Below are 15,789 nucleotides of genomic sequence, written 5' to 3' on the forward strand. Positions count from 1 at the left end.
AAGTCCCGTATTTGCTCTGTATATGTTATGTAAGAGTTACTATTCTGGGCTATGCTAAATTTAAAAGAGAAATCTATCAGGGACTCCCACCAGCAACTTGGGCACTGAAATGTTCAGGAGAATCTCCTTCTTTGATTAGGCAGATTGTGAGGAGAAAAACAGAGTTTGAAGCTTAATTTGCATCCCAGTCCAAGTCAAAAGAGAAAATTGTAAAGCCCTAGACAAATTGTCAATGATACTGTCATTTGATTTAGCCCCAGAATAAAATTTCAGTTAGAGTGACACATAGAATTTTTAAGGGGCCACGTCCTGAGGCCTCTCTCCAATAGATTAAATGTCTTTTCTAGACTGGTTAGGGAGGGTCTGGTGTACAAGTGATACAAACCATGGATGGCCTACACTCAAGCCATGTAGGCTTATTAGAACCATGTGAATATAAGCTCTCTTCACTCCTGACTATTTATGACTTAGGTAGGGCTCACACACAGACCTTCTACTGCTTTACCTCGTAGAAATGATTTTAACTACTTTTAAGTGGTTAAAATGCCAAGCGAATGCCGTAGAATATGTGATGGATTGCTTGTTGCTTTCACCCTACCCACATTTTACTAAATAGCAACAATAATTGGATAACTCCTTAATTTACTAGTGCTAATAAAATTATGGGGAAAAAAAGAGTTAAGAGCTCTTAGTGTAAAAAACCCACTAAGAGCTACATGTTCAAATGTTTACTGGCTCCTAAGTGTATGGCCTAAACCTGTAGAAACCTAGATGTTTTGATCAATGTTTGTAACACAATGAATATACACTGTCTCTGAAAACTTTTCATTCAATGACATAGCACAGCAGATTGTAAAAAGGCTTGAATAACTCTTTTTGGACAGCTTTAGCAAGAAGGCAGATAAAGTGAGACTCCCCAAAGGATGATGTTGTGACAAACAGGTCAATAGCTAAAACTGTGACTGGTCCCACTCTGCTCTCTATCCTACTCCAGGCAATCTCATTCCGTTCAAATCCAGCTCCAGAGGCTGTGTAAGGCCTCAAAAGATGCACAAGCCTTCTGTCCAGCATTTCCTGAGGTGCTCTGTGCATGCCAGGGGGGGAAGCCCATTCCAACCCGGGCTAAGGCAGTTTGCCCCAGCAGCATCACGGTGATGCTCCTGCCTGCCAGCAGCACTTGAGGAACGATGTAGCTGATCAATTGGTTATTTTCCCCAATACTCACTTCCAGTTCAACACTTTACCATTAAACACCTTATCATAGGCCAGGCTAGGTGAAAGAAAGGCACCTGAGGTTTTTAAATCTCAGTGAAACACTGAGAGCTGTGTTTTTAGAATGAATTGGGTGCAGGCTCACCGTGAACAGGAATGGTGCATATTTATCACCGTCGTTTTTCACACGTTCAGCAATCGCTGTGCTGCAGTGTGAGCAGCAGTTCTTTGATGTGGTTTCCACTGGGAAGGTGTCTTCTGATACACTGGGAAGGAGCTGGGGCTCATTGAGGCACCTGAAAATCCCCATCTCCACCCACCATGGGGGGCATCACAGGTGGGCTACTGAAACTGCTGCTGCCCGCTCGCTGTGCCGAGAATCAGGCGGCCCTACAACCCTTTGAAACGCTTTTATTTCTCCCCATAACAAGAAGGACAGCGGCCCCCTCAGCCGGCGCCGCTCCTGGGGCCGGCGCGGCCGCGCGGCCCCGCCACAGCCCTCAGGGGCCACAAGATGGCGCCGTGCGCGGCTCCCAACATGGCGGCTGCGGCCGGCGGGGCTCGTTCTCCTGAGGGAAAAGGCGGAGGGGCCCGGGTGCCACAGCCCTGCCCGGCCTCAGGAGCTGCGGAGGACACGCACTGCCCTGGCTGGGGCGAAGGCTCAACCACCCAAGCGCACTCCAAAGGACTTAGAAGAGCCTTGCCTATGGTCAAGTAGTGATGATTAGCACACGTGTAACACATGCACACCTCTCCTTGTCCCCAGATTTCCAGGTTTTAATTTTCTTTTGTTTAAGAAACGAAGCAATTATATGAAGATCTTCAGTGAAGTCTTGTAGCAGGTCAGTGACAAAGCAGGGCACGAGCAGCAGGACACTGAGTGCTGGTCCCTCTGGGAATGCTCGTGCTTCAGCTGGGATAATCCAAATAACCACTGCTCTATGCAGGCACAGCTTTTTGAGCAAAGACCTTCATGGAGCTGAAACCCAAACGAGACTGAAACCCCCTGTGTATCCAAAGCAGAGAAATCCCAGCCAGTTCTGGTGTGCTGTCAACATTAACAAGCCTAAATGGGCTATTACTGCTCCAAGGAGTAACCACTGGTCTTAGAGATGAGAATAATTGTACCACATTTCAATCCAACAGCAGGCTAAAGAAAAGAAGGCTTACAGGCAAGTAGTTGTACAGAAAAGTCTTACTTTTTATCGTTTGGAAAACTGTGAAGATGTGTAGAAAATTTCAGGTCTGTAGTCCATGAATAGCTGCCAAATGCAGCCACATTAGTGAGAAAACATTAAAATATACAAAAATCTCTGCACTTTTAGAACACTTCCCATTGGTATAACTTGTATGGTGATCAGTGCCAAAGCACTGGGGTTTTAATTCAGGACTTTTACCTCCCAGCCAGCCTGGTTCCTGTGTAACAGTGCTATGATAGAAAATTATCCCCATGGACCCAATTGCACCTTTGGAAGTTTGGAAAATGTGGGGTTCCCCTTCCTGCTGAAGTGGTGTTCAGATGCTGAGAGAATGTCTTACTGTGTCTTCCTCCCAGGACCCTTATGGGAATTGCATAATCCAAAATCTTTGCCAAAAGGAGTGCACAGACTTAGGAGTTCACTCAGTCCCCCTGGAAAATCTCCATAAAGTGATATATTCTTCCTGGATGTTCAATCTTCCAGTGAAATCACCCTGCCAGAGCACCCAGCGTGGCTTCTGGGACGGCATCAGGGCAGAGATGGCCTCCTCATGGCTGCAGCATCTCTCACAGATCCCTTGAGGACATCAGAGCTTGCAGCAGCTCCACTATCTGCAGGGTAAACCTGCAGAGGAGTGGAGGAGTCATAGGCATTTTTTCCCTCTACTGTGCCTCCTGCAGATTTTTCCTTGGGAAGGGATGATCTAAGCCCGTGTGATTTGGGATTCAATGTTTTTACCCTAACAACAACTGTAGTGCACTTCCCAAGTGGAAGTAAAGAGTTTTGCTTCTCTGCCACTGTGGAGCAGCTGTTAATAGTCCGTACAAAGTACAGCTCTGTGCCAAAATTCAGGCTTCTCCTTTAAGTAACTTACAAACTAGCCTTCTGGAAATGTCTTCTGCTTATTTAAGTGCCAGCACTGCCCTCATCACTGGGGGAGGAGGGGAGAGAGCCGAAATATGAGGTCATGCTCTAGTCATGTGACTGCTGCAGCATCTGTCAACTGTGATACAAATACTAAGCCATAACTGTGCATTTATGACATTCAAACCTGCTCAGCAAAGTCTCTCCTCCTCTCTGGTGCCTTTGCCCTTTCTCTACCTAGGGATCATCTTAAAAGTTGCCTAAGCAAACCCACACCACAGATCATAAAGCATACATTTTGGTGGTCCTGTTGTACTGAACATTGCATTATACCACAAAAATCACATTCTAATTAAATCCTTTCCCTGCAAAAAGCTTCAGGGCGGTCTCTTGGGTGGGACTGTTAGGAGTGGCAAATTTAACCACTGTGTTTCAGGGGAGCTCTGAGCCTGTTAGTCTGAGCAGGACAGAATGCAGTCTCCTGCCTGGAGAAGCTGCGGTTTGTGACCTTTTTCTGAACTATCTGCAAGGTTCTCACCTCAGCTGCAGTGTGGCTGTGGAGGTTATGCAATCGCTGGATAAGTAGTTCAGGATTTGGGTTTTTTTTTTCAGTGACTGTTTTATGACTCCAGGGATAGCCAGATCCATTGTGGGTTACGTCAGGAGGTACAGCAGCACACCAGCGTTTTCTCTCTTTCTCTGCAGCCTGCCTTCTGTATTGCAGCCTCAGAAGCATTGCCAGCACAGTGTGAACACATTCCCATTGTTTACAAGTTTCCATTTTTATTTGGTGAGCCATTGCAGAGAAGAATGAATACAGACTGTGTACTGGGTAATCCCGGAATTATTAGAGCCACAGATATATTTAATTGCATAGGATCCAGGAATATCCAACAACATTTTTTGCAAGTAGTAAATTTATCAGAACTGTACAAGGCCTTATAGATTAGCCCCTGTATGACACAGATTGCTCACTACGTTAGCCAAATGTAGTTTTTTTAGGAAAAATATAAGAACATTATGCCATACCAGTATTCAGCTAGCTCAGCAACTTAACATCAACAGAGGCCAAGGTCAGTGCTTAGGGAACATTTCTCTCAGAAGTGTGTTTTTTCTCCCAGAACACTGTAGCACTTTTTGGTGAAGTTGAGCAGTTTCCTGAGTCAGAGGTGGCATTTGGATCATCATAGTTAATAGCAAAGGTGGAATCATCCTTCAAAAATCTTTGCAATCTTTTTAAAGCACGCTTTTGCTGCTACAATTGGTGGTTATGAGTCACAACAGCATTAAGCACCATGTTAAAGCAATTGTTCTCTGATTGTTTAAAACCTGCTGCCTGGCAATTTCCTTATTTTTCAGTTCACATCAGTTCACATTTATCTCATCTGTTAAGCACCATAAAACCACTTTTGATGAGTTATAAGCTGATTCATTATTCTCTCCACACTCAGTAGACTCTCTTTCTTCAGAGAGAAAAGTAAGCAAGCTATTGAAGTGGTGGGAAGAAGGGCTGCAGTCCTTGCTGGCAGTATTTGGGCTGTCTCTGACAGCTAGCGGTGATGAGGGAGAAGAGCTGTACTCTGCAGCTACCCTATAAAACCCATCACATACCCCTGAAGAAACCTGGTAAAGGGGGAATGCAGAATCTCCAAGGCTCTTGTAGCTGTTCATTGGAAAAGGTGAACGAAGGAGAAAAGAAGTTCACCAACAATTCCTCTAAAAGCTTTGAGTCCCTTTTGCTGCTGCAGAAAGAAACCACACAGTCAGCTCTACACTCCTGCCTGTGTTCCCCCAGTGGAAAAAGACACTTGCCCAGGTGACAGTGAGCGTGAGGTTAAGGCAGGTTTAAGATCAGAAGTAGATGAACATACTAAAGCACCCTGAGCATGTGATGGCCAATAATGCTTCAGGATGGAAATTGCAATCTCTGGAAAATTTGTGATCGATGAATAATTTCTACAGAGCTTACAAAAATTGGCAGAGGTTAATGCTGGCAAAGGAGAAGTTACATGGACCTTTAATGCAATTTGCTAGCAAAATCCTTAGTGACTAACTCAGCTCTGACACAAGTATCAATAACAACAAGAGTGAGACCACCCTTTAGACATCCCCAAATTTGAATCTGCCTCATCCCATGCTTTAGTGTTATAACTGACAGCTGTGCTATGAGTGTGATGTTTGCAAACAGCTAGGGACAAGGCTTATATCACACCCCTGGGCAGAAAATGGAATTGTATGTCTGTAGGTACTTGGCATAGGAGAACATTCAAGGAAAAAGACCAGTAGAAGATAAGGGCAGGCTTCATATTCTCTCCTAGGTATGTAATGAGTTAAGAAGTGCCATCAGGCCCAGCTTCTCACTTTGGATGGTCAGGTGCAGTACAAGCCGAAGGCAGCAAGTTCTGAGTGTCAGCTGTAGCGGTTTGGTGTGCACTCTGTCCTCTGCTTGTCTGCTGGTAGCTTCTGACCCTTCCCTTGCCTTCTGCATCCCTGTGGGAGTTAGACTTTTCTCAGACTGAAATCTCCTTGAAGACAGCAATATCTCACTGCAGGCCATAGTATGGCAGAGCCTCTGACTGCAGCAGGAGATGTGTTACTGTGAATGCCTCCCTTGTATATGTCATATTTTGCATTTGATAAATAAGCTCTGCAATGGGAGAGGTTTCCAGATGCAAGAAATTCTCTGAGAGCTTCCTTAATAGAAAAAGCATTTGATGCTTGAAAGAGCATAGTAACAAGTTGGCACTGCATCTAAGCCTTTCGTAACAGTTTAATTCACACCCTCTCTCCAAATGTAAATTAATCCAGATTGGGAAATGTTGGAAATCTGAAGCAATGCATGTAATTTGGTACTAGCATAGAGGTGGGGAAGAAAGAATAAAAGAAAACATCCTGCTCAAATCCTTGTATGAGCATTCAGCCAATGTTTTTAAGGCTTCTGGTCCTGAGACTAATAGCACTGCTGACTCCAGCAATCAGAAACTGAGCATACGGCCCCAGACTTCTATCCCTGGACTCACTAAAAAAAATTCTGGTATTTAAAACTTTACAGTTCAGCTTTTCACCTCTTTTTCAAACTTAGGAGGGCAAATTTTTAATGAAACCAAATTAGGTTAGGACTTTGGAAATTATGACTTCAGAGTACAGATTCTGAGGAAAAGGAAACCTCTCAGTAAAAACAATATGGCAGAAAAATACGATTCTAGCAAAAAAAGTGCTTGTTGTGCATTGGAAAAACACACAGGTACAGACTGAATCATGTTTGGAAATGCTTTTGTCCAGTTGCTATTCTGTAACAGGGCTCCATTTTTTAAAACAAAATTTTCCCCTCTAATTATTGACTTTTAAAAAGCAGGCCACTTGCCATTAAAATGTTCCTAGGCATACCCTAGCAGAGCAAGGCTGCCATCCTGCAGTCAGTCAGACAGGTGGCAGGGCCCTTGCAGAAAAGCTGCCATTAGCATGAACACTCCCTAGCTGATTCTGCTTTTAGCACTTAATCCTTTTCCATGCTCTTTGGAAAAGATGGGTGTATCAAGTCCTGAACCTGGGAGCTGTCTGGGCTGTTTGTGCAGGTGATGCAAAGGAGATGGAAGGTGTTTTGGTTACTGCAGATTAGTGTTTGAGAAAGGCATGACCTAGTGAACAGACTGATTCGCTGCAAGGGAAGTAAATTAATGGAGATACCAGTCCGTGTGTTAACGCAGCAGCTTTGCATCCAAACACACAAAGCTGACTTCCACATAACTATGCTACATCCAGCCCTACTGCCACAAAAGGACCTGAGGTGTTGATGTTACCTCTGATTTCAGAGTACAGGTCGTTCAAAATTAAGGGTGTTCATAAACACAGCAGTGTCACTGTCTTAGGGGGAAGGTGGCCTGTATTACTTTCCTCTGATGACTTTATAGTGTGCAGTTATTTCTCCTAATGCTTATGTCCCTATGTCTGTCTCTTTGGATTTCTTGTGGTTAGTAAGACAGATTCTAGAAACCCACACAGAGGAAGTGGCAGCGTCTTTATCTTTTCCAGCTAGAGGATAACGCAAAGAGTGCACTTGCATGTCTGAAAACACGAAGGAGAATTTTCTACCAGCTTTTAGGATAACATGAAGCTGGATGGTGAGTAAGGGAACTGGGATTTGTCTGATGCCAACAGGCAGTTCTAGAACAACTCAACCAGCTTTAAATTAAAAATATTTACAACCATTACTTCCAGGACTTTGGCAATCGTTCTAGTGAACAGATGATCATATTACTTATTTCTGGGAAAGGAAGGGGGCACACATTGGAACATGTGAGGAGGTGGCCATTTTCATTTAGGAATTTGTGAATTCAAAAGCAAGCCTGTTTTGACCTGGGAAGAAACAGCTCTCTGAAAATATTTTGCATGGCTTCAATCACACTTAATCACTGGTTGCCACAGAAATCTTCCTCAGGGAGATTGTTGGAATTATCTGTGCTTGAATACCATTTTTTCCTCTCTGGCATCGCTCAATTGCACAAAGGATATGTAAAATTTATTTCTAAGGCAAGGTTTGCTTTGTTTGGATTCATCCACTGACCAAATTCAGATATCACAGGAGCTGACGCAACTGGGCTGACTCGTGCCACTGCTGAATTCTTTTCAAAACTATTTCTATAAGCTGAGGTCTACATCAGTTTTGTCTCATTGAGGTCTTGATATTGCCGAGCATCAACCACCACTTTCTGATGATGATTTAATGGGTGGAAGGAGCAGTGAGTTTGATGGCATGCGTGCTCCTGCATATTCCTAAATATTCATGAACATCTCCTTAAGTCTTTCACCATTCTTAAGTTGGCATGATAATTCCAGTTTTCTAGTGGAAAACATTTCTTCATGTTATTATTTGAAAAATTCAAATGCTTGAATTGACTTTAAAACACTTTTTTTTTTGCCCTTGCCGCCACAGTGTTTTCCAGCCATCCTGGAAGGAGAGTTTTCAGGTTGTGGAAATGGAAGGTCAAGAAGGTTTCAGTTACCCTTGATAGACAGTGGTGTATAAATGGTATAAAAGTTTACATCAGAGGATGGAAGGGGTGACAGGTGTGCATCCCCTGTTTCTATTGACACTGCTGGTCCTTCTTCTATTCCTCTGTCAGCATGACTCTTTTGCAACAGCATTCCATCCTTTTACAGAACTCTAGAACTGAAAAATTCGGTAATGAGTTTGTGGCTGAGTTTTGACAGAACTGGAACTAAAGGATTAGATTATCTGGAGTCCTAGGTCAAGACTTCAGCCTCGCTTTATCTAAACACAGCTTGGATCAGTTTTAAAGCGTGTTCATGTACCTCACAAAGAGATCAGTCATATACTTATGAGAACCCAGCTGTAAAATGTGCCAGTGAGATCCACCAAGTATTTTGTTATAACTATCCTTTTTCTTTTTTTTTTTTTTTTTCCTTAAGAGTTAGAAGCTGAGCTCAGTTGAAAACTGATGCAGTGTTTTAGGCTTCAGACAGTTATACATACATTTGTAAAAACTGGTTTCTTTTATATATACCTGCTAAAGTAGACAGCTCATCCTTAGCTCGGTGCTTTCTGACTCTCATTTAAAATGGAACCCATGAGAGCAGTAAATAAAATAGCAAAATGGTGGTGAACACCATTCACCTGGTATAACAGAGCTAGTCAGCAGAAGGGTGTTGAAACCAAACTACCATCCCATGCACAGAAAAAAACCCAACCCAGTCTACCAGTGTATCTAGTCCTTACTAGAAACTTCAGGACTCTTCAGAGTTTTTTCAATCACAGACTGACACATTGCAAAGATGCTCTCTCAAATATATTTTAAGAATCAAGGAAATAGTGAATATCAGGTCTTTAAAGCATCTTTCCTTTTTACTGACTGACAAAACCCCTTAATTAATGCAGAGTTAGGATTTCCTGGCAGTAGTTGGAGCTCTTGTAAAATATCAGCTTCAGCAAAATTCAGACTTTCAGAAGCCAGGAAATGCAGAGTTTAGGTCAACATTCAAGCAACTTTGTTTTTCCCTCCTGGGAGCAGTAGGAACAGGGAACTGGCAGTATTAGCTGAGTTGATAATTGCTGTGTCAAATGGTAGAAGACTTAGTAAACTATGATAGCAGTGAAAATGGGACACCATACCTTCAGCTGGGGCCTCAGCCCCACAGTGCTCATCACTTCTGTGGGCGGGATCAAAAGTGCAAAGTAAAGTAGGAAAAATATTCTATAGGCTTAATAATACATGTGTGACTGAATGGTGAGTTGAGGGATAAGATAAAATTCAACTGTCATGGAATTTTTCTCTAAGAAAATGGGTCAGAGCATGCATGTAAAAGAAGTGTCACTTTGAATACAGTCTACTTTTCCAAAGCTTAGGGTGCTTAAGCTATAGTAATTATATGCTATGTTCTCTGAAAATCGCTCACTGAAAAGGTGAATTATTTCCATTGCAGGTATACAAAGGTTGAATTGAATATTGCTTTATTATCCTCTGTATTTCCTGGTTTCTCAGAAATTCAAATAATGCTGATATTGACTTCATGGAAGCAAATGAGCAGCCTTAGCCATATGTCAGCAGAATTTTCCAGCAAAGTAATGTTTTTAATAAGAATTGTTCTTTTTTTAGATCTTACAATTTCTTCAGGTGCTTGTAGTTACTATTGCAGCAACAGCACTAATGAAATTAAATAAACATGTGACTCTGTTCTCTCTATTGCTATATTGAAGGAGGTTGTCACCAGTCACTGAAATCTTTGGCACGTGAAATTATCAACACCATAATGAAAGAATCCTCAGAAAGTACGGTTCCACTTTTATTCCAATAAATACCTTAGAAGAAAATTATGGGTCTCTTCTCCCTCCCCTCCGTTTCCCAACAGGTTATACAAAACCCTGCCTGAGAAAATTTCCAGCATGTTCTTCTCTTCCAGCCCTATTAAGCCATTAGCTTTCTAGAAGTTATTAGCACCTAAGGAGTTTCTGCTACTTCACAGTGAGCTGCTTACAGCCTATGCTCCCTTGCAAATGCTAGATTCCCCAAGCCTGGATTTCTGTTCTCAGGTCTGGTTTTGATGCCCTCCAGCTTTCTCCACATGCCAGATTACACGACAAGCTGTTGAAGAGGACAGCCAAAGAAGGGCCTCTCTTTCCCTACCAGTGCAAGGTGTGTTTGTGTCCTAAAGCTGGAGTGGGGGTACTGCGGGGTTGCCTGCTTCCCACCCGCTTCTCTTGTTCTGCACCCCCATTTCCCAGTATCCCACCCACTACCATTCCTTACCTCCACCTGATGCTAGACTTTATTTCACTAGGACACTGTTGTGGGTTAAATGTGGCTACATTTTAATGTGTGAAACACCCTTAAATCAAGAAAGATGTATCACCATTTGGCTTTACAGTTGAATCTTACTGGTGTACAGAAGGTTAAATAATTTAGGGTCTTCCTTCTGTCTGTCAAGCAGATCTGGAATCAGATTTAGAGGAGTTGTTGAAAGAAGTCCAAGCTTCATGAAAATTCAAACTTGAATCCAGACTTCATCAAAGGTTGGGGAAAATCCAGATGTCAGTTTTAGGGTCAGATTCATTTATAATAAGTAGGATTTAAAAGGTATTTTTTCATGCAAGTATATCTAGAGCTGTTAGTTTGTTGTTGTTTGCACAAAGGGGAATATTACCAGATTTAATAAATAATAATTACTGTAAGAATCAAGGGAAGTAATTTGCATTGGATTACTGCAGCTCAATAAAAATGAAATTTGGAACACATAAGACTTGCAATGCCTTGCAATGATGACATCTATCCTAGTAAACTAAACAAAGTCAGAGTATATTATCAAATGCTAAAGCTCAATTGTCAGCACTGTGACATCCCTAGAACATTTTTTGGGGTCGTTTTGAGTCGAGCAACACCATGATTCTCCCAGGGAACTCACCAATGCCATGTAGGAATCAATTTCTTCTTTCCAGAACTAGATATTTTGGGGATTAGTTTTATTTCAAAATACAGGAGGGAGCCGGTATTCCTTTCTCAAATCCTGTCCCATTCATGTAACAATAACTCTTCTGGTCTCTGGCAGTGAGCCAAGGTTTAAGATTTTATTTCCTTCTCCTTTTGGTACACTGTGGTACATAACAGCCACACCAGACTATGCAGTCTTGAGTGCTGGGATGGATCAGGGGTGAATCAGAGGGGGGCATTTCTTAGCACCCATGAAAAGGCTGCTCTGATGCTGTGGGGGATGTATGGAGCCATAGAGGTGGCATCAACTGAGGAGGTTAAGTGCTTAGTCCTCTCTTCCATGCCTGGGAATGGTGGTGACTCTAGCTGTACAAAAAGCTCCACCATGATGCAGGTTTTATTTCCAACAAAATGCCTGGTGAACTGCAAGGCATTGTTATCGGATTGGCCTGAGGAAAAGAATTGCTGCTTCTTGACACTTAGCCCAGTGCTGAGTAGCTGAGTGGAAATTTAATTCTGCTCAGGTTCCTTCACTGAATATGAAATAGTACCAAAAGAGCTCTGGCATAATTTATTTTATATTTTAATACTCTATCTTGAAATGCAAGATTTGTCAAGAAACCTGTGGGAGGCAGGTGCCCTAATCTCACCAAGTTTCCAACAGATTTATTCTCTCTGGTGCTTTAAATCCTTGTGTAGAAAACTGAATTTTATGTTGGCCTGAATAAAATACAAGATTAACTTTAGGCACGGGCCTGGATCTGTGGGCTTCTCATATTTGAAATTTAGTACCCTCTCAGAAGTTGTCTGAACCAGATACTTTTGTTTCTTTTTTGGTTGGCTGTTTCTTTTTTCTTTTTTCTTAATATCTCTTTTACCCCTGCCAAGAGTATGAGGAGGACATAAGCTGTCCAGAGGATAAAATTCACTTTTATGAATATATTTGATGTTTGTCTTTGTTCTAATTAGCAATGCAATCTGAAATTTTTGCAGTCCTTAAAAAACCCCAAAACTTCTGCAAGAAAAAGGAAGCTGATGAAAATGTTTAATGATGGAGTCTTTTCATTTATGTTACAACGTATGCTAACTTAAATTGAAACCGTAGTGATTTAGAAATGAAAATGTTTTACTCTGAAAAAAGAAAGGAGGGGGGGGATGCTTTGAAGCTGTCAGAACATTTGTATGGCTTTCTTAAAACATTTTCATGGAATTGACATGATTTCAAAAGGTATTCTTTTCAAATGATCTGATTTTTCAGGGGAAATGTTTCCACTGATGTATTTTCTTTGACCACTTTTAAAGCTCCCATACTAGAGTTATTAAGAAAAAAAGCACAGAGTAGTGATTGTGACACTTTACCGTGGCCAATGCAAATTTATTTTAGAAACCTTGTATCTCAGTCTCACCAATGCATTCTAGTTTTGGTCCTGGTGCTACTATTTCACGATTTTGCTACTATGTTGCTTTTGTGAGAACTCCCGTCTCAGTTACATCCATGCAAAAAGAAAGTAAATGTTAATAAGGAATCAAAAGCTACAACAGCACAACGGAATGAGATGAGACCTGTGCAAGAGCTTTCCAGGAAGGGGAGCACACTAGGTTGTTCCCTGAAGAGAACGAGTGATGTTTCCCCTGTTTGCAACATTCATCCCCATTCTGAGAAGGGGGCCACTACAGGTAGAGTCAAGAGCCAGTGTGCTCTGGCAGATGAGTGCCACAGCTGACCTAAAATGTGTCATCCTGTCATTCTGATCTCCTGTAGTGCTCGCCCTTGCTTGGAGATATTGCCATGTTCTTGGAAGACACGAGGAAGGCAAACTCGCAGCTGTGACCCTTTAAATTGAGAGGAAATGCGAGTGGAAACTGACATTCAGGAGGAATTAGATCTGCAACTATCGAATTGCCCATCCTTTTCTGGCGCATTAGAGATGTGATTTGTTTCCTCTGTAGTAGCTGAGATACAGACACATTCTCGGCATTACCTGATCTTGGGCAAAAAAGCAAAACTGTATGATCAGATTTATAAACTGTAAAAATGATGTTCCCACCACTTATGAAAACAGTAAGTTATTCTGACTAAAACCCAGGCTTATGTTATGTTCACTCAGGTGTAACCTTCTGCTTAGGGACATCTCTGCTTGAAGATGAGAGATTGATTGGTCTGAAAGACAATATGGTGCAAACAGGGCATTCAGATGGCATCACCCTTTTCACTGACTTTCCTAAAGACCAAATGTTCCTTGTAAGTCGACAAGGTTTTTTAGAGAACCATAAACCATGGCTCCAATCTTCAACAGACAGGGATGCCTAAAAAGAAATTAATCGTCTGATGGACTTTGTGGGACTAATCCACGTGTTTTTCATACATTGCTTTGAGCTTTGATTAGGACTTGGCATTTTTAGGGGTGTTTCTTCAAATATTTCCTTGAAGTCATTTCACCCAGCATGGGAAGATGTCCACCTCTGTAGTGAGGTGCATGGCCACACGCTAGTGATGCTCAGCAACCCAGTGACAGAGCGAGGCACCGCAGTTTATCTGGCAGCTGAACAGGAGAGCTGGGACAGAGACTTGCTGGGGTGTACTCACAACACAGAATGGCAGCACAGCTGATGAAAATAACAATATTGTGTAAATTTCTAGGTTAAATTCACAGACATGTTAATAATGGACATGGACAGAGCTATCATTTCAAAATGTGCTGGTTACATGATTAATACCTCTTATTCCCTGGTTCCATAGACCAAACGTGTTTTTTGCCACTTGTACTAAGGCCTGGCTCCATTCCTTTCTCTTCTATTTTCCCTGTTGTTGGTAATGCAGATGAAGGATTTTTAAATTCTCATTCATTGCCTCATGCCACGTTCCCACTTGCAAAGTTTGTATACCCCAGAAATTGCTTCTAAGAAATGTTCAGCTGCACAATCATTACGGAGTTTCACTAGATTTGTGTCCTCATAGGCTTCCCATCACTTATTAGACCTTCTCTTCTACACACTTTCCTTTACTGAATTACTGACCTGAATTATTTGGAATAGGCCTTCTTTCTAAGGGTAACCTAGATACATTTCTTCCTCCCAATGAGTGCTCAGCCTCATATGCATATGGAGATCTTACAGAAATCCTACAAAGAAAAAATTTAATTCCTTATATGAAAAACTGGGCTGTTAGTACTCATATGCGATACTAAGGTAGTCATTCAGCACATAGCCTAGCACTAGTCAGAAACTTTCTTTTGTGAAAAATTAGATGGAACTGTTCTCTCATTTCCTATCAACTTTATAGCAAACAATGAGGAATAAAAATATATTTTAAATATCACTAAAATGATAAGAGTTTCTTTCTAACATTCCATACTGGTTTATTTTATGAGCTCATGAAAGAAGTTAGGGGGAAATGGCTAGATAGAGTGCCTTTAATAAAGATATTTAAAATAATATTTGTTATAGATATTTTAACACTCTTTATATTTGTATAAAAAAATGGAAGCCTATTACACAGAACAGATTGTTAATCTGTGTGAAAGAAGGATGTGATAAGGTATCCATTGTGCCAATACAGCTGAATTGAAAACCTCCACTGAGCCAGTCGGTTGACACAGAGCAGACTCTAACATATTCTTGAGGAGCTGCTGAAAGCCAGAGAAGTTTAAGACAATAAACAAATTCCCAGGAATTTTCAGAATGTATATTCTCCTTACAGCTGCAACCTCCTTATCCCACTGCTGTGGCTGCTGTCTGAAAAAGGGCATCTGCAAATGGTGAAAAACAAACAAAGTAAATAATTATGCTGTGGATGAAAACAACAGTCCTACACCCCTATGGGTGATTCCATAGACCCATATCACTCTGGGAGCCTTGTTAGGTTTTACAAGGTCCCAGTCCTGCAGCCATGTGATTCCCTGCTGTACAACCAGCCAAACTGGTGAGGAGATAGCCGAGGCGAGTGTTCCAGTTTGCCAGTTCTTTATCTTCGTTTTCTCTAAATATTTAGTGCAGACTAATTGGCTATCCATTGTCTGAGCAAGATGGAGGACTGGATGAGAATCACTTGGCTGAGATTGTGCAAGTTCAAAATGATGATTACAGGATTTGGGAAGCAACACTAGCAATTAAGCAAGCAGCAGAGTGGAGGAAGTATACTTCCCATCGATTGTGCAGACGGCAGCCTGGGCTGCTGTCTGCTCAAGAATGTAAGTGTTGGGTACTCCTAAATGTACACATTGGCAAACAAAAGGGAAGCAGATGTCACCTGGGCCACTGAGTATCTGCATGATTTCAAATCCCTCATGGATACCCAGAAACCTCTAAAGCAGTTTTCCTGGATGTGGTGCCATAACCCATCCTGAAACAGCTGCTCACACAGGACATATCTGCTCACTAGGAAAAGCTGTTGTCTGGGAGACCTGTGTGCTGAGTCCTATGCTGGCTGCCGGTTGTCTGATTTCTGGGTAAATCCAGCTTTCTTTTGTAGCTGCTATTTTCCAAGGCCTGAGGAAATACCTCCTGGGGCAGCTTCTGTCTGTTCATAGGTTTGATGCTCTCTGGATGAATTGTGACGAGATTGCAGCAGA

The sequence above is a fragment of the Prinia subflava genome, chromosome 2 (assembly GCF_021018805.1).
Source record: "Prinia subflava isolate CZ2003 ecotype Zambia chromosome 2, Cam_Psub_1.2, whole genome shotgun sequence".
Classification (NCBI taxonomy): Eukaryota; Metazoa; Chordata; class Aves; order Passeriformes; family Cisticolidae; genus Prinia; species Prinia subflava.